Source organism: Hemiscyllium ocellatum, chromosome 7 (assembly GCF_020745735.1).
Source record: "Hemiscyllium ocellatum isolate sHemOce1 chromosome 7, sHemOce1.pat.X.cur, whole genome shotgun sequence".
Taxonomy (NCBI): Eukaryota; Metazoa; Chordata; class Chondrichthyes; order Orectolobiformes; family Hemiscylliidae; genus Hemiscyllium; species Hemiscyllium ocellatum.
This window is the reverse complement of record NC_083407.1, coordinates 13,014,427-13,040,874: the sequence shown is the minus strand read 5'-3', so window position 1 is coordinate 13,040,874 and position 26,448 is coordinate 13,014,427. Positions and strand designations below refer to the sequence as shown.

Below are 26,448 nucleotides of genomic sequence, written 5' to 3'. Positions count from 1 at the left end.
CACACACACACTCGCTCTCTCTATCTCACACACTCGCTTTCTCAGACAAAACATGCTCTCTGTCAGGCACACATACACTGTCTCAAACACACACACGCTCTCTCACACACACATTTACTCTCTCACATTTATGCACTCGCTCACTCTCTCATATGCACACAAACACACATTCACTGACACACTCACATTCCCTCACACACACAGCCTTACTTACACACACACTTACACTTTGTCTCTTACACACATGCTCACACTCTCTCTCGCACACACACGTGCACAGCCTAGGCCAGTGTTTATTCACCTTTGAGAAGGGGATGATGAATTGCTTTCTTCAACCGCTGTAGAAGGACATTAGATGAATGGTTATACCATAATCTACAACTCCCCTCCGAGCCCCAGTTGCAGAACAAATGCTGGCACAGTAAATGGAACCCATATCCCATGAATGAAGAAATAAAAGGGGTGAGGGAGCCAACAAGAAGGGAAAACATACTTGACCAGTTCTAACAAGAGTTACCAACCAGAACAACAGAAACCACCTAACAGTACATCACTTTCAACCCTCATCAACCTTCGCCAAAGTAATTAGAATAGTAGGTGGGTATTTATTGACCAGCATTGACTTGAAGGGCCGGTTTCTGAGCTGTCGACCTCTATGTCTCTATGACCATCAATGCTCAGTGAGTACCATGTACGAGATGCACTACAGAATTTCACCAAGGCTCCTCCAATAGCATCTTCCAAACTCATGACCACTTCCATCTGGAAGGACAAGGGCAGCAGATACATAGGAACACCACCCCTGCACGCTCCCGTCCAGGCTGCTTACTATCTTGGATTTGGAAATATATCATAATCCAGCAGCTTCCTCCCTGATAGCACTGAGGTTCTGCCTCCAGAAAATGGACTGGAGCAGTTCAAGATTGGTTGTAGATGGTAGAAATGACAAATAAAAGCTACTCCACTCCTGGGCAACCACTGATGGGCAATAAATGCCCAGCCAGTGAAGCCTGTGTCCCGTAACACTTAAAAAAGTTCACAGAATCAGCAAACAGTTCGCAAATGAAAACTTTGAAAGTTTGCTTAAATCATTACTTTTGTTCCATTGATGGCTTACGGGAGTAAATGGGCGGCATGGTGACACAGTGGTTAGCACTGCTGCCTCGCAGCGCCAGAGACCCGGGTTCAATTCCTGCCTCAGGCGACTGTGGAGAGTTTGCACGTTCTCCCCATGTCTGCGTGGGTTTCCTCCGGGTGCTCCGGTTTCCTCCCACAATCCAAAAATGTGCAGGTCAGGTGAATTGGCCAGGCTAAATTGTCCGTAGTGTTAGGCAAAGGGGTAAATGTAGGGGAATGGGTGTGGGTGAGTTGTACTTCGGCAGGTCGGTGTGGACTTGTTGGGCTGAAGGGCCTGTTTCCACACTGTAAGTAATCTAATCTAAATGCTTCAAGTTATAAAGACTGAGTTAATTGAAGTTGAATGATTACTTCAGGAGGGTTATGGCAGTCTTCCAGCTGTTCTGGCTACCCCAGCATGCTTCAGTGTACAGGAGGAACTTTGTGCTGCTTTTGACCTCAAAATCAATACCAGGTTCTCATTAGCCTTCTCTTACTGTCTAGCTCAGTGCCGTCTGGAAATAGCAACAATTTGCATTTATATAGCACCTTTAACTACCCAAGGGACATCTCTGAAGCGATAATCAAACAAAACCTCACGCCGACTCAGATAAGAAAAGACTGCAGCAAGTGACCTAAAGTTGACATAATACCAGAAGTCACTAAGATTGGTGACTTGTCACTCAGTGCAAACGGTTCTTTTTTTGCGTCAGAAATGGAAGACAAGCCCCTCTTTTAGAGGTTTCCTCAGAGGATCACCACACAACTAAAGAATGTTCTGGAACACCTGCGATGCTGAACTGGTTAATCTCAGATTACAATACTAACTGTCCACAGCTACTGTGTCTCGCGCAAGTCTGGACTCCCTGTTTAAATTGGAGAGTGAGCCAATTTTCAAGTATCCACATTGTTTGATCGTACCTCCCCTCCTCACTCCACACACACACACACACACACACACACACACACACACACAGAATAAAATCCAATTGAGTTATTTTTCCTGGCACGAAACCTGCACAATTGCCAAGAGCTTTGGAAGGATAATTGGAATGAATGAAGTTGTACAGGACCCAGCACAATGAAAAGAAAACACTTGCGGCCTGCCACAAAATCCGTGCTCAAATCCCACTCACATTTCATCACACTTTTTGATCTTGCAGTCTTTGGTTTTGGTGACAGAAAGGATATAGATCACTAACTCGGTGAGATAGCATAAAAAAATGGGCAATAACAACTTGGCAGCTCATGTTACAACTCGTCCCACGTCTTCTTCTTTCACTGACTTCTGTGCTTCACCTGCCAATTATTTGCCCAAGTGGTTCTCCTCTGCCAGATGGAAATGTCTAGCAATGACGGGATTGGTTCAACTGGGATACTGCCCATTGACAAACGGCCAATTGGCACCAACCTTATGCGAGGAGAAGTAACTTGGGGGAAACTAAACAGCAGGACAAACAGTCTACCCATAAGATGCAATAACTGCAGTAGAGGGGCAAAACTAACTGGGACTGGGAAATGGTGAGTACATACATTCCAACTACACAGCACACTGATGGATTGCTACATTACGCGCAAAGAAAGCAAGAGTGATATGGGACTTTTCCACTCAGCGAGTAGTTAGGGTTAGGAAGGGCGGGTGATGGCCTGGTGGTATTATTGCTGCTCTGTTAATCCAGTGACCCAAGTACCTGCATTCAAACCTTGCGATGGCAGATGGTTGAATTTGATTTCAGTGAAAATCTGGACTTCAGAATCTAATGATGACCGTGAAGCCATTGCCAAATGTGAGGGATCGGTGGGGGAGGGTGATGAATCCCATAAGACAATAAGATATAGGAGTGGAAGTAAGGCCATTCAGCCCATCCAGTCCACTCCGCCATTCAAACATGGTTGATGGGCGTTTCAATTCCACTTAATCACACTCTCTCCGTATCCCTTAATTCCTTGTGAAATCAAGAATTTATCAATCTCTGCCTTGAAGACATTTAACGTCCCGGCCTCCACTGCGCTCTGTGGCAATGAATTCCACAGGCCCACCACTCTCTGGCTGAAGAAATGTCTCCTCATTTCCATTCTAAATTGACCCCCTCTAATTCTAAGGCTGTGCCCACGGGTCCTAGCATCCCCGCCTGATGGAAACAATTTCCCAGTGTCCACCCTTTCTAAGCCATGCATTATCTTGTAAGTTTCTATTAGATCTATTAAGGTGAGTCTAACCATTTAAAAGACTTACCTCAGGCGTCGGGGCCTCCATTTGCTGAGAGGTGTAAGGGAGGAGCAAAGGAATTCTGGGAAGGTGAGTCTAACTGTTTAAAACACTTACTTCAGGCTTCAGGGCTTCCATTTGCCGAGAAGTGCGAGGGAGGAGTGAAGGATTCTGGGAAGGTGAGTCTAACTGTTTAAGACACTTACCTCAGGCGTCGGGGCCTCCATTTGCCGAGAGGTGCAAGGGAGGAACAAAGGAATTTTGGGAAGTTTTTAAGTGGGTGAGATCTAAACCTGAGACCCTATACCATAAGGCCTCCCTCCCACCCACCCACCTTCTCTAACCTTACTAAGAATTTGTAAAGTATTGTTATTTTTCAGCTTTTTTTTTCTTCTCTTCCCTTGTTTAGTTCTGTGCGGGCTTTCAGAGTAGCGGGATATGGATGTCAGGTCAGTTGCATGTTCCTCCTGCAGAATGTGGCAAGTGAGAGACACTTCACATGTCTCTGTCGACTACATCTGCGGGAAGTGCACCCAACTCCAGCTCCTCGAAAACCGAGTAAGGGAACTGGAGCTGGAGCTGGATGAACTACGGATCATCCGGGAGGCTAAGGGGGAAATTGAGAGGATGTACAGGGAGGTGGTCACTCCCCAGACACAGGATAAGGACAACTGGGTTACTGTCAGGGGGAGGAACCAACGGTCAGAGCAGGGATCCCCTGTGGCCGTTCCCCTCAGCAATAAGTATACCGTTTTGGATACTGCTGGTGGGGACGGCCTACCGGGGGAAAGCCATTGTTGTCAGGTCTCAGGCACTGAGCCTCAGAAGGGAAGGGGACAAAATAGAAAAGCACTAGTGGTAGGGGACTCAATAGTTAGACGGATTGATAGGACATTTTGTGGTCAGGAACGGGAAGGTACGTTGCCTCCCTAGTGCCAGGATCCGGGATGTCGCCGATCAGGTTTACAAGGTTCTTAAGGGGGAGGTGGAGCAGCCATTAATCATGATATATATTGGCACCAATGATAAAGCCAGGAAAAGGACTGAGGATCTGAAAAGTGACTACAGAGAGTTAGGTTGGAAGCCGAAGACCAGGACGAGTAGAGTAGCAATCTCAGGTTTGCTACCGGTGCCACGAGATAGTGAGTTAAGGAACAGTCAGTGAATACAGCTTAACACATGGCTGCAAGGCTGGTGCAGGAGGGAGGGCTTCAGATACCTAGACCATTGGGATGCCTTCTGGGGAAGGTGGGACCTGTACATGAAGGACGGGTTGCACCTGAACTGGAGGGGCACAAATGTCCTGGGTGGGAGATTTGCTCGTGGGATTCGGGAGGGTTTAAACTAATTTGGCAGGGGTTGGGTGGGAATCAGAGCCACATGTCTGAGAGGGGGACAGTTGCAGACGGAACAGTGGCAGGATATATTGAATCTATCAGGAAGGTTTCCTACACAATGAAACAGAGGAATCGGTTAAAGTGTGTCTGCTTTAATGCAAGGAGTGTCCGGAATAAGAGGGACGAACTTAAGAGCGTGGATCAGTACTTGGGGCTACGATGTTGTGGCCGTAACAGAGACGGGGGTTTCACAGGGGCAGGGATGGTTGCTTGATGTTCCAGGGTTTAGAACGTTTAGAAAGAACAGGGAGGGTGGAATAAGAGGAGGTGCGTGGCATTGCTAATCAGCGAGTGCATCACAGCTACAGAAACGAAGGTTGTTGAGGAAGGTTTGTCTACTGAGTCAGTATGGGTGAAATTTAGGAACAGCAAGGGGACGGCCACCGCATTGGGGATTTTCTACAGACCAGCTAATAGCAGTAGAGAGATTGAATATCTCATAGGCGGGCAGATTCTGGAAAAATGCAAAAGTAGCAGGGTTGTTGTTATGGGTGATTTCAACTTTTCCAATATGGACTGGAACCTCCTAAGTGTAAGTTTGGATGGAGCCGTTTTTGTCAGGTGTGTTCAGGAGGGTTTCCTTACTGAGTATGTATTCTGGATTAGTGGTGCTTGAAGAGCACAGCAGTTCAGGCAGCATCCAAAGAGCAGTAAAATCGACGTTTCAGGCAAAAGCCCTTCATCAGGAATAAAAGCTTTTATTCCTGATGAAGGGCTTTTGCCCGAAACATCGATGTTACTGCTCCTCGGATGCTGCCTGAACTGCTGTGCTCTTCAAGAACCAATAATCCAGAATGTGGTTTCCAGCATCTGCAGTCATTGTTCTTACCCTTACTCAGTATGTAGACAGGCCAACAATGAGAGAGGCCATTTTGGATTTGGTGCTCGGCAACGAGTCAGGACAGGTGTCAGAACTCGCGGTGGGAGAGCACTTTGGTGAAAGTGATCACAACTGCCTCACATTTAGCATAGTCTTGGAGACCGAAAGGAGCGGTTACCGAGGGAAGATATTTAATTGGAGAAAAGGAAATTATGACGTTATCAGACGGGAGTTGGCAATTGCTCCACAGAAAGGGCACAGCAGACATGTGGAGACTGTTTAAGGAGCAGTTGTTGTGAGTGATGCACAAATTTGTTCCTCTGAGACAGGTCAGAAGGGGGGAGATTAAGGAACCTTGGATGACGAGAACAGAGGAACTTCTCATCAAAAGGAAGAAGGCAGCTTATGTAAGGTGGAGGAAGCAAGGATCTAGCTTAGCTTTAGAAGATTACAGGCTTACTAGAAAGGAGCTCAGAAATGGACTGAGGAGAGCCAGGAGGCTTGGCAATAGGGATTAGGGAGAAGCCAAAGGCATTTTACTCATAAATGAGGAATAAGAGAATGATCAGGGAGACGGTAAGGCCAATCAGGGATAGCGTAGGGAACTTGTGCGTGGAGTCTGAGCAGATAGGGGAAACCCTAAATGAGTTTTTTGCTTCGGTTTTCACTAAGGAAGGGGAATTTATTGCAAATGAAAACTTTGAGGAGTTGGAGTACACTCTTGATCAGATCAAGATTGATGAAGTTGATGTGCTGGAAATTTTGGAAAACATTAAGATTGATAAGTCTCCAAGGCCAGACCAGATTTATCCTAGGCTGCTCCAGGAAGCGAGAAAGGAGGTTGTTAAGCTGCTGGCGAGGATCTTTGCCTCCTCACTCTCCACAGGAGTCATACCAGAGGATTGGAAGGAGGTGAATGTTGTTCCTCTTTTCAAGAACGGTAATAGGAAAATCCTGGTGATTACAGACCAGTCAGTCTTACGTCTGTGGTCAGCAAAAGTTTGGAAAGAATTCTGAAGGATCGGATTTATGACTATTTGGCAAAGCATAGCCTGATTACAGGCAGTCAGTATGATTTTGTGAGGAGCAGGTCATGCCTCACAAATCTTATTGAGTTCTTTGAGGAGGTGTCAAGACAGGTCAACGACAGTCGAGCAGTGGATGTGGTGTATATAGACTTCAGTAAGGCATTTGATAGGGTTCCCCATGGTAGGCTCATTCATAAAGTCAGGAAGTATGGGATACAGGGAGATTTGGCTGTCTGGATTCAGAATTGGTTAGCTGGCAGAAGGTAGAGAGTGGTTGTAGATGGAATGTATTCTGCCAGTAGGTCAGTAGTGAGTGGGGTCCCAGAGGACTCTTGTTCTTGGGCCTCTGCTCCTTGTAGTTTTAATAAATGACTTGGATGAGGAGGTTGAGGAGTGGGTTAGTAAATTTGCAGATGACACAAAGGTTGGAGGTGTCGTCGATAGTATAGAGGGCTACTGCAGGCTGCAGCGCGACATAGACAGGATGCAGAGCTGGGCTGAGAAATGGCAGATGGAGTTCAACCTGGATAAATGTGAAGTGATGCATTTTGGAAGGTCGAACTCGAATGCTAAATATAGGATTAAAGACAGGATTCTTGGCAATGTGGAGGAACAGAGGGATCTGTGTGTGCAAGTACATAGATCCCTCAAAGTTGCCACCCAATTGGATAGGGTTGTTAAGAAAGCATATGGTGTTTTGGCTTTCATTATCGGGAGATCGAGTTTAAGAGCCACGAGGTTTTGCTGCAACTCTACAAGTCCCTGGTGAGACCACAATTGTAAAATTGTGTGCAGTTCTGGTCACCCTACTAGAGGAAAGATACAGTGGCTTTGGAGAGGGTGCAAAGAAGGTTTACCAGGATGCTAACTGGGCTGGAGGGCTTGCCTTATGAAGAAAGGTTGAATAAGCTCGGACGTTTCTCTCTGGAGAGAAGGAGGAAGAGAGGAGACCTGATCAAGGTGTACAAATAATGAGAGGAATAGATAGAATCAATAGCCAGAGACTTTTCCCCAGGGCAGGATTGACTGGTACGAGAAGTCATAGTTTGAAGATATTAGGAGGAAGGTATAAAGAAGACATCAGAGGTAGGTTCTTTATGCAGAGAGTTGTGAGTGCATGGAATGCGTTGCCAGCTGACGTAGTTGAAGCAGAGTCATTGGGGACATTTAAGCAACTGCGGGATATGCACATGGATAGCAGTGAGTTGAGGGGTGCACAGGTTAAATTACTGTATTTTACATTAGGATTAAATCTCGGCACAACATCGTGGGCTAAAGGGCCTGTTCTGTGCTGTACTTTTCTATGTTCTATGTTCTATCTCCCCTCAATCTTCTAAACTCTAATGAATACAATCCCAGGATCCTCAATCATTTATCATATGTTTGGCCTCCCATTCCCTGGATCATCCGTGAGAATCTCTGCTGGTTCATCAATGTCCTTTAGGGAAGGAAACTGCCAACCTTATGCATGACTCCAGATCCTCACGCTACGTAACAAGCCATCAGATGGGCTACAATGTCTGGTCCTCATGTCTCCAAGGGGGTTGAGTCTTGGGTAAAAATTGAATAAAAGGAATGCACTGTCTGGAAAGGTAGTGACACTCAAGGACATTGGATTGCTTCTTTGTGGATAGTAACGGTACACAGGGATGCAGGGCAAAGATAAGAGATTGGCATTCAATAATAAAGCTGGTGCAGGCACAATGGGCTGAATGACCTGCGTCTGCACCATACTAATATGGGATAATCTGGACTGAACCTAGTAATTGGCCAGAATATCTAATCCAAGCGGTTGCTCCCACTGCAGTACAGAAGGAATGCTGCAGTACTGAAGGTCCTGCCTTTCAGATGGCATTAGAATCCATGGCTCTGTCTCACGTGGATGTACAGTACTCTCCCAAATATGCGTCCCTCAACCAATCTTACTGTAACACCAAACAGCCATTACCCTCATCTGGGTGTGTGGGAACTTGATGTGCATCAGTTGGCTGCTGTGCTTCATATATTATCGCTGCAAGCATGTTTCAAAAGTACATCATCGGCTGTGACAGAGATTGTGAAAGACAGCTACAGAAAGACGACATGACGTTGCATTATCTCTTAAATGAGCTATTACCTCACAGCCCCATGAGCCTCATGGGTGTATGTAAAAAGGTCCCATGGTGATTTTTTTTGGAGAAGAGGAGGGGGATTGTCTCGACATCACTAAAAATGATTGCCTGGCCAGAAGTAGACTGTTATTTTGTTTGCAGGAAACTGGCTGCTCTGTTTCCTATATTGGCAGCACAGGACTTGCCTTGCTGCCTCACAGCGCCAGGCAACCGGGTTCGATTCATACCCTCAGGCAACTGTCTGTGTCGAGTTTGCACATTCCCCCTGTTTCTGTGTGAGTTTCCTCCCACAGTCCAAAGATGTGCAAGTTAGGGTGAACGGGCCATGCTAAAGTGTCTATTGTGTCCAGGGATACACAGGCTAGGTAGACTAGTCATGGAAAAGGCAGGATTACAGGTGTAGGATAGGGAAGTGGGTCTGAATGTGATGGTTGCTAGAGGGTCAGTGTGGACTGAATGGCCTATTGCCTGCACTGTAGGGATTCTATGATCTCTTCTTTGTCCATGGAATATGGGTCTGCATTTAATGCCTATTCTAGTTGTGCAGTGAGCAATTAAGAAGATATTGCTGGGAGTCTGGAGTTACATGCAGGCCAGATCAGTTCTGCAGAATGGGCGGCACGGTGGCTCAGTGGTTAGCACTACTGCCTCACAGCACCAGGGACCTGGGTTTGATTCCAGCCTCGAGCGACTGTCCGTGTGGAGTTTGCACATTCTCCCTGTGTCAATGTGGGTTTCCTCCCACATTCCAAAGATGTGCAGGTTAGGTGAACTGGCCATGTTCAAATTGCCGACAGTGTTCAGGGATGTGTAGGTTAGGTGCACTAGTCAGGGGAAATATAGGGTAGGGAGAATAGGTCTGGGTGAATTATTCTTCAGAGGGTCTGTGTGAACTTGTTGTGATGAATGGCCTGTTCCCACACTGGAGGGGTTCTATGGTTGATGAATTCCTTCCTTAAGGGGGCACGATGGGTTTGTTTAAAAAGAGCTCAACATGGCTACCATTACTCCAGATTCCCTTGAATTCAAATTTCACCGTCTGCTATGTTAGGTTGGAACCTAGAACACTAGATGAGTTTCTGAGCTGAATGCTCAGTGACATTACCATACAAGTGCTTTTATGTTTTTGTTGTTGATGAGCTGAGAGGCGATGAGATGGGTTGAGGGCAGGGATAAAGGAAAACGAGATTCAGAGGCTAGATGTAGACGGTGATCCGTGTATGGAATGAGCTGCCAGAGGAAGTGGTGGAGGCTGGTACAATTACAGCATTTAAAAGGCATCTGGAAGGGTATATAAATAGGAAATGTTTAGAGGGATAGGGCCAAATGCTGGCAAATGGGATGAGACTAGGTTAGGCTATCTGGTCGGCATGGTCAAGTTGGACTGAAGGATGTTTCCGTGCTGTACATTTCTATAATTCCATCTTGTCAGTGCTCTCTCACATTAAATGGAGGCACAAAACAACACAACATTAAAGGCAACACAACATCTAGCCAGAGACTTTTCCCCAGGGCAAGGTTGACTGGTACAAGAAGTCATAGTTTGAAGATATTAGGAGGAAGGTATTAAGGAGACATCAGAGGTAGGTTCTTTGTGCAGAGAGTTGTGAATGCATGGAATGCGTTGCCAGCGGTGGTGGTGGAAGCAGAGTCATTGGGGACACTTAAGCGATTCCTGGACATGCACATGAATAGCAGTGAGTTGAGGAGTGCTTAGGTTAAGTTATTATATTTTACATTAGGATTAAGTCTCGGCACAACATTGTGGGCCAAAGGGCCTGTTCTGTGCTGTACATTTCTATGTTCTATGTTCTAAAGGCGACATACAAATTCACGTCATTATTGTTGATGTCCAGTACTAAGTTAAATTTTTAGACCTCCTCATGATTTTGTCCACAGCAGTGTCTCTGTCAAACTGCCAACCAATTAGGACCCTGTACTAAAAATTATTGTGATCATTTGAAATTTGGCATCCTTGTATTTGTCCTGTTGATTGTGTCCTGCTCAGTGACATGTCTTTTTTCCCAGCAAGGATCAAAGGTAGAAAAATTGGATTAAGCTCAACTGAGAGATGGCTCCTTCAATGATTGAACCCTCATCAACCAATATCACTCACTCCGAAGGACAGAAATAAATATGAAAGCTGTCAAAGCCTATAGATCTGTAATCTGTCATTTTTGACAAGATGTGGGAGAGGGAAAGCAGAGAGACAGATGCAAAAATACAACCAAGAGCTGAACAACAAGCACGTCACAACTCCAACTGTTAATCCCCTCACCCAAAGCGATTTTTCTCTTTCACCTCAGGTTCTGACCAATCATTTCATTAGATACAGTGGGATGTTTAACTTACCTCATCATACCTTTCAAAGTCTTCCCACAGAACTCCGGGTCTTCCTCATTAAGTCTTTTTTCCCTTTTCTGTGAATGCTCCTTATGTCTGATTTGCCAAGTTTCTGCTGCCGGGGCCCCCTCTTTTACAAATGAATAGCAGCAAAGTGATCAGAGAAAAAGCCAACTAATTCTCCATGCCTTGGCCACAATGGGGCATGGTAAATTGGGATGACGAATGATGGAGCACAGACTGATGGAACCAAGACAGGTCTTACTGAAATGCTAAAACATAAAGGGTTGAAAACTCTTACCGTAGCTGCATCACAAGTATGTGGTAACTCTCGTCCTTCAGCTCCCGTATGACCTGTAAGAGAAAGTGGGAAAATTCCTTTGGTAAAACCATAGAAACTTGGAAAATAGGAGGATTAGGCTATTCAGCCCTTCCAGCTGCTTCACATTCAATAGGATCATGGCTGATCATCCAAATGTTCCCACTTTCTCCCCATACCCTTTGATTTCTCTAGCCCCAAGAACGATATCTAACTACATCTTTAAAACATTCAGTGCTTTGGCCTCAACTGCTTCCTGTGAAAGAGAATTCCACTCTCTGGGTAATGAAATTTCTCATCAGGTGAATTGGCCATGCTAAATTGCCCGTAGTGTTAGGTAAGGGGTAAATGTGGGGGTATGGGTGGGTTGCGCTTTGGCGGGTCGGTGTGGACTTGTTGGGCCGAAGGGCCTGTTTCCACACTGTAAGTAATCTAATCTAATAAAAGTTCTAAAATGCATGGCACTCCATCCCCCCCCACCTCCACCACCCAACCCCCCCCTCCCCCCCCACCAGTGTCCTTAAACTGTGACTCCTGGTTGTGAACATCTTTCCTCTGTTCCTCCTCTCTAGACCTGTTAGAATTTTAAAGGTTCCTGAGATTATTTCCTTCCTCCTCATTCATCTAAATTCCAGTGAATATAGTCCTAACCAATCCAGTCTCTCTTTGTACGTCACTCCAAGAAATCAGATTGGTCTGCAGGTGGAAAGGTATTTAGGAAGGCAAATTGGAATTTTGTCCTACATTGCTAAAGGGATTGAGTTTAAAAGCAGGGAGGTCATGTTGCAGCTGTAGTGGGTGCTGGTGAGGCCACATCTGGATTTGTGTGTGCTGTTTTGGGTCTCCTTAATAGAGAATTCTACTTACTTAAGAAAGGATGTACTGGCACTGGAGGGGGTGCAGAAGAGGTTCACTAGGTTGATTCTGGAGTTGAGGTCCATGATCTTATCGAATGGGGAACAGGCTCGAAGGGCCAGATGGCCTGCTCCTGCTCCTAGTTCTTATGTAAATCTTTGTTGGACTCCTTCTCATCACCAGAATATCCTTCCTCAGACAAAGTGACCAAAACTGCACGCACAATACTCCAGGTACGGTCTCACCAAGGCCCTGTACAATTGCAGCAAGACATCCCTCCTCCTGTACTTGAATCCTCTCACTATGAAGACCAACACACCATTTGCCTTCTTCATGGTCTGCTGCACCTACACACTTTCAATGACTGGTGCACATGGACAGCCAAATCTCTTTGCACCAGCACTTTCCCAATCTATCACCATTCCGATACTAATCTGCTTCCTGTTTTGTCCAGCAAATGGATAACCTCACATTTATCCACATTATACTCCATCTGTAATGCATTTTCCCACTCACTCACCCTATCCAAGTCACACTGAAGCATCTCTGCATCCTCCTCAGAGCTCGCCCTCCTACCTGCTTTGTGTTTTCTGCAAATTTTCAGACATTGCATTTAGTTTCCTCATCCATTCCATTGGTACATGTTATAAATAGTTGGAATCCTCGCACTGATCCCTGTGGTACCCCACTAGACAATGCCTTCCACTCAGAAAAGAGATCCGTTTATTCCTACCCTTTGTTTCCAGTCTGCCAAACATTTTCCATCCATCTGGATATGCTACCCCCAACGCTGTATGCTTTGATTTTAATCTCTTGGTTGAAAGTCATCTCAAAGTTCAAATAAACCACACCCACGACTCCCCTTCATCCACTCCATGGGTTATATCCTTGAACAATCCCAGTACATTTCTTAAATATGATTTTCCTCTTGTAAGTACAGAGATGTGACAAAAGGAAGCTTAGAATTTAGCAAAGAAAGGCAAAGTACTGCACTAAGAAAAGGGAATTAGAGTAAGCATGTGGGGAACATGTTTTCCAGGTGCTTAGCTCTGAATGATTTTATAATGGATTTAAGCATTTTTCCCACGATTGACATCAGGCGAAGTGGTCTATTCTTCTCTGTTTTCTCTTTAAATAGAGGGGTTGCAATAGCTACCATCCAATAGATAGGAGCCGTTCCAGTGTCAAAGAATCTTGGAAGATGACCACAGATACATCCATTATTTCTAGGATCATTTCCTTAAGTACTCTGGACTGTACATTATTAGGCCCTAGGGGTTTACTGGCCTTCAATCCCATCAATTTCCACAAAGCCATTTCCTTACTAATACTGATTTCCTCCTGTTTGTTTTATTTTATTTATTCTTGGAACGAGGATGTTGCCAGCATTTATTGCCCATCCCTAGTTACCCTTAAGAAGGTTGTGGTGAGCTGCCTTCCTGACAGGTTGCAGTCCATGTGCTGAACGTAGACCCAGGATGCCCTTAGGGAGAGAATTCCAGGATTTTGACCCAGCGACACTGAAGGAACGATGATCAATTGCCACATCAGGATGGTGATTGGCTGGAGGGGGACTTGCAGCTGGTGGCGTTCTCATATATCTGATGTCCTTGTCTTTCCAGATGGAAGTGGTCATGGGTTTCGAAGGTGCTGTCTTACCTCCCTCTCACTAAACCCTATTTTCTCCAACATTTCTGGTATATTATCTGCGCCCTTCTTTGTGAAAACAGAACCAAAGAATGTATTTTGTTGTCATTGATTTCTTTGTTCCCCATTATAGACTCCCCCACTAGACTTTATAAAATTCTAGTTAGGCCCCATTTAGAATACTGTGTCCAATTTTGGGTCCCACACCTTAGGAAGGACATATTGGCACTGGAGTGTGTTCAGTGGAGATTCACACGGATGATCCCTGGAATGGTAGGCCTAACATATGATAATCGGCTGAGGATCCTGGGATTGTATTCGTTAAGAGTTTAGAAGGTTGAGGGGAGATCTAATAGAAACTTACAAGATAATGCATTGGCTTAGAAAGGGTGGATGCTGGGAAATTGTTTCCATTAGGTGGGGAGACTAGGACCTGTGGGCACAGCCTTAGAATTGGAGGGGGTCAATTTAGAATGGAAATCAGCCAAAGAGTGGTGGGCCTGTGGAATTCATTGCCACAGAGCGCAGTGGAGGCCGGGACATTAAATGTCTTCAAGGCAAAGATTGATAAATTCTTGATCTCGCAAGGATTTAAGGGCTACGGGGAGAGTGTGGGTAAGTGGAATTGAAATACCCATGAGCCATGATTAAATGGCAGAGTGGATTCGATGGGCTGAATGGCCTTGCTTCCACTCCTATATCTAATGGTCTTATTTCTGACAATGAGGGATCTAGGCTTGTCTTCACTAACCCTTTTTCTTCACATGCTGATAGAAACTTTTACAATCAGTTTTTATATTTCCCACAAGCTTACTCTTATGCTCTCGTTTCCTTTCTTAATCAATCTTCTTTGTTGAATTCTAAACTGTTTCCACTCCCTCAGGTCTGTTGTCTTTTTGTTGCCATGTATGCCTCTTCATTGGGTCTAATACTATTGTATGCTGTTGTTTGACCACCATTCCCATTGCAACAGACACAAACAAAGATTTGTTACTCTTTAAATGTTTTCCATTGCCTTTCAAACTTCATCCCTTTAATTAGGTTTCCCCAGTTTATCATAGCCAATAGTGATTCAGCGGTTAGCACTACTGCCTCACAGCGCCAAAGACCTGGGTTCAATTCCAGCCTCGGGGCGACTGCCTAGAAGGACTTTGCACATTCTCCATGTGTCTGTATGTGTTTCCTCTGGGTGCACTAGTTTTTGCCCACAGTCCAAAAGATGTGCAGGTTAGGTGGATCGGCCATTCTAAATTTCCCCTTAGTGTCTAAGGATGTGCAGGGTAGGTCAATTGGATGTGGGAAATGCAGGGATAAGGTAAGTCTGGTAGGATGTTCTTCAGAGAGTTGGTGTGGACTCAACAACCCAAATAGCCAAATTCCACATGTAAGGATTCTATGACAGACTGAGAGGATGGAGTCGTTCTCCTTAGAGCAGAGGAGGCTAGAAGCAGCTATAATAGAGATGTTCAAGATGAGGAAAAAAAGTTTAGATGGGCCAATAGGCTGAGGTGTGGCAGATGGAGTCTAATGTAGATAAATGCGAGGTGCTGCATTTTGGGAAAGCAAATCTTAGCAGGACTTATACACTTAATGGTAAGGTCCTAGGGAGTGTTGCTGAACAAAGAGACCTTGGAGTGCAGGTTCATAGCTCCTTGAAAGTGGAGTCACAGGTAAATAGGATAGTGAAGGAGGCGTTTGGTATGCTTTCCTTATGGGTCAGAGTATTGAGTACAGGAGTTGGGAGGTCATGTTGTGGCTGTTCAGGACATTGGTTAGGCCACTGTTGGAATAATGCGTGCAATTCTGGTCTCCTTCCTATCGGAAAGATGTTGTGAAACTTGAAAGGGTTCAGAAAAGATTTACAAGGATGTTGCCAGGGTTGGAGGATTTGAGCTATAGGGAAAGGCTGAACAGTCTGGGGCTGTTTTCCCTGGACTGTGGGGTGACCTTATAGTGGTTTACAAAATTATGAGCGACGCAGATAGGGTAAATAGGCAAAGTCTTTTCCCTGGGGTTGGGGAGTCCAGAACTAGAGGGCGTAGGTTTAGGGTGAGAAGGGAAAGATATAAAAGAGACCTAAGGGGCAACGTTTTCACACAGAGGGTGGTACGTGTATGGAATGAGCTACCAGAGGAAGTGGTGGAGGCTGGTACAATTGCAACATTTAAGAGGATTTTAGATGGGTATGTAAGAGGAAGGGTTTGGAGGGATATGGGCCGGGTGCTGGCAGGTGGGACTATATCGGATTGGGATATCTGGTCAGCATGGAGGGATTGGACCGAAGGGTTTGTTGTTATGCTGTACATCTCTATGTCTCTATGATTCTAAATAGATTCCATGATCCATACCAGACGGAAAACAAATCAGAGAAATCAGGAGAAATAATATTTTTATGCAGCAAGCATGCAGGATTCAGAATGCACTGACCAAGCATTGGAAACAGATCCAACAGCAACCTCTAAAAGGGGATTAGGTAAATACTGGGAGAAATAAAGAAGAAAGGTAATAGGAAACGAGCACAACTGCAAAAAAATTCTAGCACAGAGTCGACGGGCTGAATGGACTCCTTCAGTGCTGTACTGTACTGAGGAAAAGTCCTTCTATGAAAAAATGCAGCTGACCAACATCTTTCCAACTCTTCAGTACAGCAGGGGAATAGTTAAACCACACTGAGCAATATTCCTCAATCGGAAAACTTCCTCAGGTCTCCATTAGGAGAAAGCCCTCAGGTTTGTGACCAACGGATCACTCAATTGCTACGTGCAGGCCGGAGAGTTTTATGTTCAGGAATAGGTGGCTGAGAAGTGATGTCTCAGAATTCACCCACTCCTGTAATTTGCATCCAATTATTTAAAGCTTTCTTTCACCCCCTGTCCCTCTGAAGAATTCCTGTGTTTGAATGGCAAATCGTGGATGAAAGAGGTTTTGCAGTGTTCGAAGGTTTAATTTGAAATAATAATGAGCTGATTGTTATCTCCAGTTGGCATTAACCCAGAATGTGAACAGCATAATTGCAATCTGCAGCTGGAACCAGGGCTCTCGCAGCAACACATTTCTCAGCTGCTTCTCAAAAGGATAATCTAATGTTCGATTCTTCGTCCTTCTCTCCTGAACCTGCCGGGCTGTGGTTCCCCTGGACATTGACGGCTCCAGCGCTAAACAGGGTTAGAGGCAAAAATTCTGCAGGTGCTGGAATCCAAAGTAGACAGGCAGGAGGCTGGAAGAACAGAGCGAGTCAGACAGCAGCAGGAGGTGGAGAAGTCGACATTTCGGGTGTAACCCTTCTTCAGGGGCAGCAAGGCAACTCCTCCTTGAGCACCTCAGAGCCAAGCCCAACCTTCATTTCCAAGCTTGGCAGTTGGATGGGGGCTGGGAATTGGAACCCCTGACTGATTGTGCCCATCCCGCGCCTCCCCCTTACTGAAATCGATTAAGTCAGTGAGTGGCAAACCATGCCAAGATATTTGAGATGGCGTCGATTGCTTGAATTCAGTCGAGTTGGCAGAGGTTGAGAGAATTAGACCCGAAGCAAATGTGGGACATTCGGTCCATTGAATTTTCTCTGCCCGCTACTGAGATAGGAACAACACCACCTCTGAGCCACTCACCACACTTACCTGAAAATATGTCGCCATTCCTTCATTTTCACTGGAATTCCCTCCCTAAGGGCATGGTGGGTCAACCTAGAGCACATGGACTGCAGCGGTTCAAGAAGGCAGCCCATCACCTTCTCAAGGGCAACCAAGGATGGGCCCAGTCAGTGATGGCCACATCCCACCCCCCCCCCCCCCCCCCGCCCCCCGCCCCCCCCCCGCCCCCCGAGTGAATAAAAAAAATTATGGCTGATCTGACAATCCTCACTTTCCTGCCTTTTCCCCATAACCCTTCATCCCCTTACTGTCTCTCACTGCCTCGAATATAAACAAGCTAACCTCTACAGTCCTCTGCGGTTACAGATACGCTACCCTCTGAGAGAAAAAGAATCCTCTTCATCTCTACCTCAAATGTGTGATCCCTTATTCTGTGTTCATAGAATCAGAAGAGGCCCCTCAGCCCATCAAGTTTAATTGACCTGTCTACACTAATCCCAGTCTGGTCCTGGTCTCTCACAAGGGGAGATAGCCTCTCAGCATCTAATTGTACAATTCACTTATGGGCATTGCTATTAAGCCTTTGCCTGGTGTCCTGAATGATGTTGTGAAGGTATTGGTGAGATGAGATCTTAAACGCTGCGTTCATGACGCATTGATACAACCACAATGCGATATCCCCATCCCTCTCCTGTCCTTTAAGATCATTCTCCCATCTCTGTACTGAAAATGCTCAATGGCTAAGCCTCACCAGTCCTTCAGGGTTGATAGTGGTTGCAAAGAAGAAATCGATGGATTTCTAAACACCAATGGCATAATGGGACATGAGGATAGTGCAGGAAAATGGCATTGAGGTCATTAATCGGTCAATCGATGGCACAGCAGATTCAATGGGCTCAGTGGCCTCCTGTGTCTTATGGTCTGACCTTAGTGAATGACTGAGCAGGGTCAAGCAGCAAAATGTTCCACTTCTGATGCTGTTTCCTATGTTCTATGTTTGCTTGAGGTTGCAATTCCTAACGTCTCTTCCTTTGGCTTAGTGTCAAATTTTCTCTGATAACATCCCTGTAAAGTATGTCATGATGTCGAAGGGGTTGCGTGAATGCAAATTGTTGACTCAGTGAAGTCTTTACTTCCATTTGTTCCTGTTGCATAGATTTCCAACAGAAAAAAAACACTCTTTCCCATTTATTCTTGCTCTGTAATACTGCCAATCTTTGCAATCTGACTTGTTACTCAATAAACTGGAAACGGGTGAGCTGCCAAATTCTATCCAATACACTCTGAAAACTAATCTTTCCTAAGTTCTTTTCTTCAGTTTTACTTAAATTAAGTGAGCACTTTAATCATTTTTTAATTATTGCTATCAACACATATTAAAATGAATGCTGTTGCTGGTAAATTGTTTCACAAGAGGAAGTTTCGTGGGTATGTAAATAAACTGAAGCTGATCAGGCATGCATCAGGGATGTCTCAATTTTTCCCACTTGAAGTGAAGTGTAATTATAGCATAACGATTCGTCAGACTGTCAGGGAGGTTGTCCTATTGCAGCTTGGAGCCAATGATGGTTACCAACATGACAGACAGGAATCCTCTCCACTCTGTTGAACCTGCTCTTGTTGTTGCCTCCAGGAAATTAGACAAACTCAAAAGGTTCCCTGAAGCAGCCTCACTCCCCTTCAATCACAAAACGCTCACCTTTATTGTAAATGTTGGTCTCTCTCTGGACCCGTCTGACATGCCCTGGGCAGATTCACCACCACAAATTCTCCTTGCTGGTATCAATCTAAACTGCCTTTTTGCCAATTCATTCATGGGATGAGGATGTCACTGGCCAGGCCAGCATATTGACCACTCCTAACTGCCCACAGGACAAGTCTCGGCCACAATGCCGTGGGTCTGGAATCTCGTGTGGGCCAGGGAAGGTAAAGATGGCCGTTTCCTCCCTAAAGTGCTTTTTTTTCCTCCCTGACAATGAAGAACAATTTCACTGTCATCATTGGACTCTTAATTCCAGATTTTTTTTTTAATTTAATGAAAATTTTACATGTTAGGATTCAAACCCAGGTCTCCAGAACATTACTTGGGTTGCTGGAATGAACTGGGCCATTTCCCTTCCTGTCATGATGCTGACAACATGTAGGCATCAGGCCCACCCAACATCCAGGTTGAAGATAGGTTCACTCCTGATGGACAGAATATCAGGGGTTGATTATGTATTGGTTAATAGCCACTTATGTTGCACCTAAAATACATATCTCTATGAGACATCAGGCCCTACTTAAGAGAAAACAATACTTTGCCTATGTTGTGTTAAACACCAACACCTCAGGAAACAGTTAGGATATGGTTAATTTCTTCCAAGAACAACTCTTTATAATGGGTGGAGCTTATCTCATGATCTCCAAACGGACCCCACCACCAGGGATATATTTCCCTCCTCACCCCTTTCCGCAAAGACCGTTCCCTTCATGACTACCTGGTCAGGTCCACACCCCCCCAACAACCAACCCTCCCGTCCTGGCACCTTCCCCTGCTACTGCAGGAATTGCAAAACCTGCGCCCACACCTCCTCCCTCACCTCCATCCAAGGCCTCAAAGGAGTCTTCCACATCCAAAGTTTTACCTGCACATCCAGCAATATAATTTATTGTATCTGCTGCACCCGATGCGGTCTCCTCTACATTGGGGAGACTGGACACCTCCGAGCAGAGCGCTTTAGGGAACATCTCTGGGAACACCCGCATCAATCAACCACACCGCCCTGTGGCCCAACATTTCAACTTCCCCTCCCACTCTGCCAAGGACATGCAGGTCCTGGGCCTCCTCCACTGCCACTCCCTCACTACCCAAAATGAGGAAGAACGCCTCATCTTCTGCCTCGGAACACCATGGCATCAATGTGGATTTCACCAGTTTCCTCATTTCCCCTTCCTCCACGTCACCGCAGCTCCAACCTTCCAGCTCAGCACCATCCTCACGACCTGTCCTACCTGCCTATCTTCCTTTCCACCTATCCATTCCACCCTCCTCTCTGACCTATCACCTCCATCCCCACCCCCATTCACCTATTGTACTCTATGCTACTTTCTCCCCCCCCCCCAATTTATCTCTCCACTCTGCAGGGTCCCTGCCTCTATTCCTGATGAAGGGCTTTTGCCTGAAACATTGATTTTCCTGCTCCTCGAATGCTGCTGTGCTTTTCCAGCACCACTCTAATCTAGACTCTGGTTTCCAGCATCTACAGTCTTTGTTGTTTTTACCTTATCTCATGATACCAGCTAACTCTCTCAGACAATTCCACAAGAATAAAGAGGGGCAAATCAAGAACAAGTGCTGGGGGACAGTTAAGCCTGATGTTTTCCGAATACAAATAGTGGACTCTGTAACCTCGTTCAATCCATTTCACAGCCGTGGATGTCAGCTCTTCACCAGAGTCTGATGAACTCGACTTAATGGAAACACACAGCAGGTAGCACAGGAGGCCATTTGGCTCCTCGTGTATCACAGAACATAGAACAGTACAGCAAAATGCTGTGCCGAATATGATGCAAAATTAAACTAATCACTTCTGCCTGCCCTTGGTCATTTTCCCTCCATTCCTTGCTTATTCATGTGCTTCTTCAAAGGCTCTTTAAATGCTCTTATCATATCTGTCCCCACTAGCATGCCCAGTAGTACATTCCAGACACCTCACTTTCAGTATGAAAAAACAGCCCCATGATAGAACTAACCAACTGTATGACTCCCCTGTTCTTCTGCCCCATAGTCCTTGGATTATTTGGTCCACTGAGTCCACGCCAACTCTCCAAAGACCACCCCATACAGAGCCATTCTATCCCTATAACCTTGCATTTACTATGGCCAGTCCACATTGCCTGTACATTGCTGGATACTACAGGCAATTTAGCATGGCCAATCCAGCCTAACCTATAGATCTTTGGACTGTGGGAGGCAACCCACGCACATGCAGGGAGAATGTGCAAACTCCAGTGGTCCGAGACTACAATCGAATCCGGGTCCCCAGCACTGTGAGGCAGCACTGTGTTAACCACTGAACCACTGTACCACCCATGGGGGGGGGCATATAAAGTTAGGACTGATCCAAATTTCCATTTGAAAGTTACTACCTGATCTGCTTCCACTCTCCTTCCAGATTATCAGCACTGTCTGCACAAAGTCTCATCATCATTCTCCACTATACTTTTACCTGCTCTTACTTCCTAGTCTAATGATTCATCTAATTCACTCTTAAATGTTACAATCGATTTGATTTCAACAGCTCGTTGTGGCAATGCAATCTACGCTTCAAGAATGCTTTATGTCAATGACATTCCTTCCAGCTTGCCACTTTATGCTTCCCATCTATCTAATCATAAATTCTGCTCTAATCATGTCATCATCTGAGGAAGAGCTCCGCAAAAATACTCCTTGTTTTCTAGATTCCCTACAATGTAGAAACAGGCCCTTTGGCCCTACAAGTCCACACTGTTCCTCTGAAGAGTAACCCACCCAGACTCATTTCTCTACATTTACCCCTGACTGATGCACTGAGCCTACACATCCCTGGTAGTAATTTAGCATGGTCAATCCACCTAACCTGCACATCTTTGGACTGTGGGAGGAAACCAGAGCACTCAGTGGAAACCCACACAGATACAGGGTGAGCATGCAAAATCCACACAAGCAATTGCCCAAGGCTGGGATCGAATCCAGGTCCCTGGCACTGTGAGGCAACAGTGCTAACCACTGAGCTACCATGCTGCCATTTGAATCCTGTTCCCAAGTAGTTAAAGATTCCCATCCTCATCCTTCTCAATAATCTGAGTTAAAGGGATTCAGCTTGTGAGGGTTAACAAACACTAAATTAATCATGGAATCCCACATCAATGTCCTGGGCATTACCACTGACCAGAAATGTAGGTAAATTGGTCACAAATATATATATATTATATATACATATATATACTGTGCTTCCAAAAGTGAATGGGAGGCTGGGAATTCTTTTGCACGTAACTCACTCTCTGAATCCTCAAAACCTTTACCAGTCACAGTTTTGAATACTCCCCAATTGCCTGGATTGCTGCATTTCTGACACAATCAAGAAGCCTAACACCATCCAGGACAATGCAGCCTCCTTAATAAGTACCCCATCTAGCAACTTAAACAGTCACCCCTCCCACCATTGATGCTAAGTAGTAGTAGTGTGAGCCATCTACAAGATGCACTGTAGCAACTCACCCAGATTCCTTAGACAGCACCTTTCAAACCCATAACCGCTACTCAAGGGCAACCAGGGGTGGCCCAGCCAGAAACAGCCAGGTCCTTTCACTGAAGAAGAGAATGATTCAGAAAGGGTCATTGTGATGTCTTCACTTCAGAAGGAAAGATGGTGACATTATGATAAATGTAATCATAGAATCCTTACTATGTGGAAGCAGGCCAATCAGCCCATCAAGTCCACACCAACTCTCCAAACAGCATCCCTCCCAGACCTATCCCATCACTGTAGCCCTGCACTTCCCATGGTTAATCCACCTAACCTGCACATCTTTGGACTGTGAGGGGAAACCCACACAGACCTGGGGAGAATGTGCAAATAGGGATTGGGTGGGGAGGGGAGTCGGGTTGGGATGCTATTCAGAGGGTTGGTGTGGGCCAAATGGCCAGTTTCCACACTGTAGGGACTCTATTCAGTCCATACAGTCACCTGAGGTTAGAATCAAACCTGGGTCCTTGGTGCTATGAGGCAGCAATGCTAATTACTGAGCCATTTTGCTACCCTGATTGAAAAGGCCAAACTGATGTTCCAGTAATGTGAAGGTGGCTCAGTAATTAGCACTGCTGCCTCATACTGGAGTGGGGCAGACAATGTCAGACATCAAATAACACCAGGTTATAATCCAGCAGGTTTATTTGAAATCACAAGGTCTCAGAGCACTGCTTCTTCGTCAGGTGAAGGAACAGGACTCCGAAAGCTTGTGATTTCAAACATACCCATTCGACTATAACCTGGTGTCGTGTGAGTTCTGATGATGTACCAATGACATGGGTTTGGATCAGCTGATTGTGAAATTTCACAGAACTGTTAAATACAGAAGGAGACCATTCAGCCCATCATGTTTGCATTGGTTCTATTACTTAGCACCAATCTCCTGCATTCCTCATATACCTACACATTATTTCTCTCCAAATAATCATCCAACGCTCTCTTGAATGACTCTAGCTCATTGATTTTTTTAAAACCTAAAGTGAAAAGCTATCCCTATGGTGTCCATCTGAGCATTATTCATTATTGCAAAAAAATCCACCTGGTTCACGGATCCCCTTTAGGGGTAAACATAGTAGGCCAGTCAGCCCTTCAAACCTGCTCCACCATTCAATAATGTCATGGCTGATCTGATAGTAACCTCAATTCTTCATCGCTGTGTACTCCCGATGACCTTTATCCCCATGGCAATCCCCTATGTCTGCCGAGGAAATACTTAAAGATGTTGTGTCCCATGTCTTTTAAGGAAGGCACTTCCAAAGATAAGGTTGTGAGTCTATCAGCTTTGCCTGGCCCAGCCTATATGTGATCGATATTAAAATGCTCTTCAGGCAATTAGTAATGGGTATTAAACATTGGTTCAGCTAGCGATGCCCTCAAGTCAGGATTCTTTTAAAAAAGACTGTATTTACAGTAGAGAGACAGGCCCAGTCTTTATGCCTGACACTGGCCTCCTCTCAACCCTCTTCATCTCACCTATCAACAAATCTATCTCGTAGAGTCATAGAGATGCACAGCACAGAAACAGACTTTTCAGTACAACTCATCCATGCCAACCAAATATCCTAAACTAACCTAGTTCCCATTAACCAGCATTTGGCCCAAATCTCTCTAAACCCTTCCTATTCATATACCCACCCAGATGTTGCAATTGTACTAGCCTCCACCACTTCCTCTGGTAACTCACTCCCTCACCCTTTGTGTGAAAAACTTGTCCCTCAGGTGCCTTTTGAATATTTCCACTCTCACCTTAAACCTATGCCCTCTTGTATTGGACTCACTTACCCTGGGAGGAGAAAGTGAGGTCTGCAGATGCTGGAGATCAGAGCTGAAAATGTGTTGCTGGAAAAGCGCAGCAGGTCAGGCAGCATCCAAGGAACAGGAGATTCGATGTTTCGGGCATAAGCCCTTCTTCAGGAATTCCGAAATGTCGAATCTCCTGTTCCTTGGATGCTCACTTACCCTGGGGATAAGACCTCGGCTATTCACCCTAGCCATGCCCCTCATGATTTTATAAACCTCAATAACATCACCCCTCAGCCACCAACATTCCAAGGAAAACAGCCCCAGCCTATTCAGCCTCTCCCTACAGCTCAAACCCTCCAAACCTGCCAACATCCTTATAAATATTTGCTGAACACTCCCAAGTTTCACAACATCATCCCAACAGCAGGGGGACCAGAATTGCACACAATAATCCATTGGCCTAACCAATGTCCTGTAAAGACCCTTCAACAGGAATGGATTCTGCTCCTCGGATGCTGCCTGACCTGATGTGCTTTTCCAGCACCACTCTAATCTTGACTCTAATCTCCAGCATCTGCAGTACCCACTTCTGCCTAACCAATGTCCTCTACAGCCGTAGCATGACCTCCCAACTCCTACACACAATGCTCTGACCAATAAAGGAAAGCATACCAAATACCTTCTTCACTATCCTACCTACCTGAGACTCCACTTTCAAGGAACAATGAATCTGCACTCCAAGGTCTCTTTATTCAGCAACACACCCCAGGACTTTACCATTAAGTTTATAAGTTCTGCCCTGGTTTGCCTACCCAAAATACAACACCTCGCATTTATCTAAATTAATCTCCATCTGCTACTCCTCGGCCCATCAGCTTATCTGATCAAGGCTGGTGTATTCTGAGATAACCTTCTTCTAGAGTCATGGAGTCATGTGGCACAGAAAAGGCCCTTCAGCCCATCAAGTCAACACCGAACCACCTATAGTAATCCCAAGTTGTACTCAGTTCTCTCTCAAGTGTTTGTCCAACTTTGCCTTGAATATTCAGCCTAATTCAGTTCGATGTGATGGGGCAGTTGACATTGTCATCATGCTTGCACTGGTGACCCAAGTCCTGGTCTCGCCCATAGGCAGACATATCTTCTCTATGCCAAACCATCAACACCCTCACCATCTTAAAGACCTCAGTCAAAAGTGCTACAATTTGAGAACAACATGAACTGTCACAGTGTCTCCCTCTCATCAGTGCCACCCTCATCTAGGGTCGGCCAAGTCTCCTTTCCGAGCACGGTGACATTCCACGGTTACCCAGGGCAACTTTCGACGGAATGGGTGTTTAACTTTGGGCACTGTCCAGTCTTAACTCTCCAACAATGAGGAATGTGTGAGTGAGAGAGAGAGAGAGAGAGAGACACTGAGACAGAAACTACTGCTAAAGTTCTTTCCTCAGATTATACAGCTGAGCCATCTGCAACACTCATAAACTACTGCCAGTTGTTCATTATTCAATTTGAGTGCAACTGATGGAACAGTGCTGAGGCTTTGCCAAACACTGTACATCTCAGTCTAATCAAATCCTCAACAAAAAAACCCTTCAGCTGGTCTAAGATTTAGCTCCACCAGCTCAAGGCTGCGAAGTCTGAGCATATTTTCCCTGCGGAATAAGCAATAATGAGTTGATTAATTACTTAGAAAATACACAGCTTATGGTAGCAACAGTAGCGACGGGCTCACTTGCAAAGTGTCTCATTTGAATTCAGTCTCATTCTTTATTTCACCATCTCCTCTTAATGGTGAAGCCACAGCACATCGTCACAATCATGTTTGACATGCCAAACAATGGACGCTGGATTAATAAGGTGTCAAGGATGGCCCTCTTGCCTTTGCGTCAGGAATTCCAGTGCGAGGGTTGAGACATATGGGGGCACTTTGTGTCAGAGATGCTGCCTTTTGGGTGAAATTTGCAGCCCAAGTCCTGTCTCTCCTCTTAGGTGTT

General features: G+C 45.4%; 1 protein-coding gene across 3 annotated transcripts in view; it reads right to left on the bottom strand.

Moving 5' to 3' along the window:
• The window catches only part of sema5ba (sema domain, seven thrombospondin repeats (type 1 and type 1-like), transmembrane domain (TM) and short cytoplasmic domain, (semaphorin) 5Ba), a 339,576-nt gene that overhangs the window by 237,045 nt on the left and 76,083 nt on the right, over window positions 1–26,448 (bottom strand). For all 3 annotated transcript variants that reach the window (XM_060828274.1, XM_060828276.1, XM_060828275.1), the window contains exon 2: window positions 11,326–11,378. The gene's annotated coding sequence lies outside the window, so the exon portion shown is untranslated. The remainder of the gene's footprint in view (window positions 1–11,325; window positions 11,379–26,448) is intronic.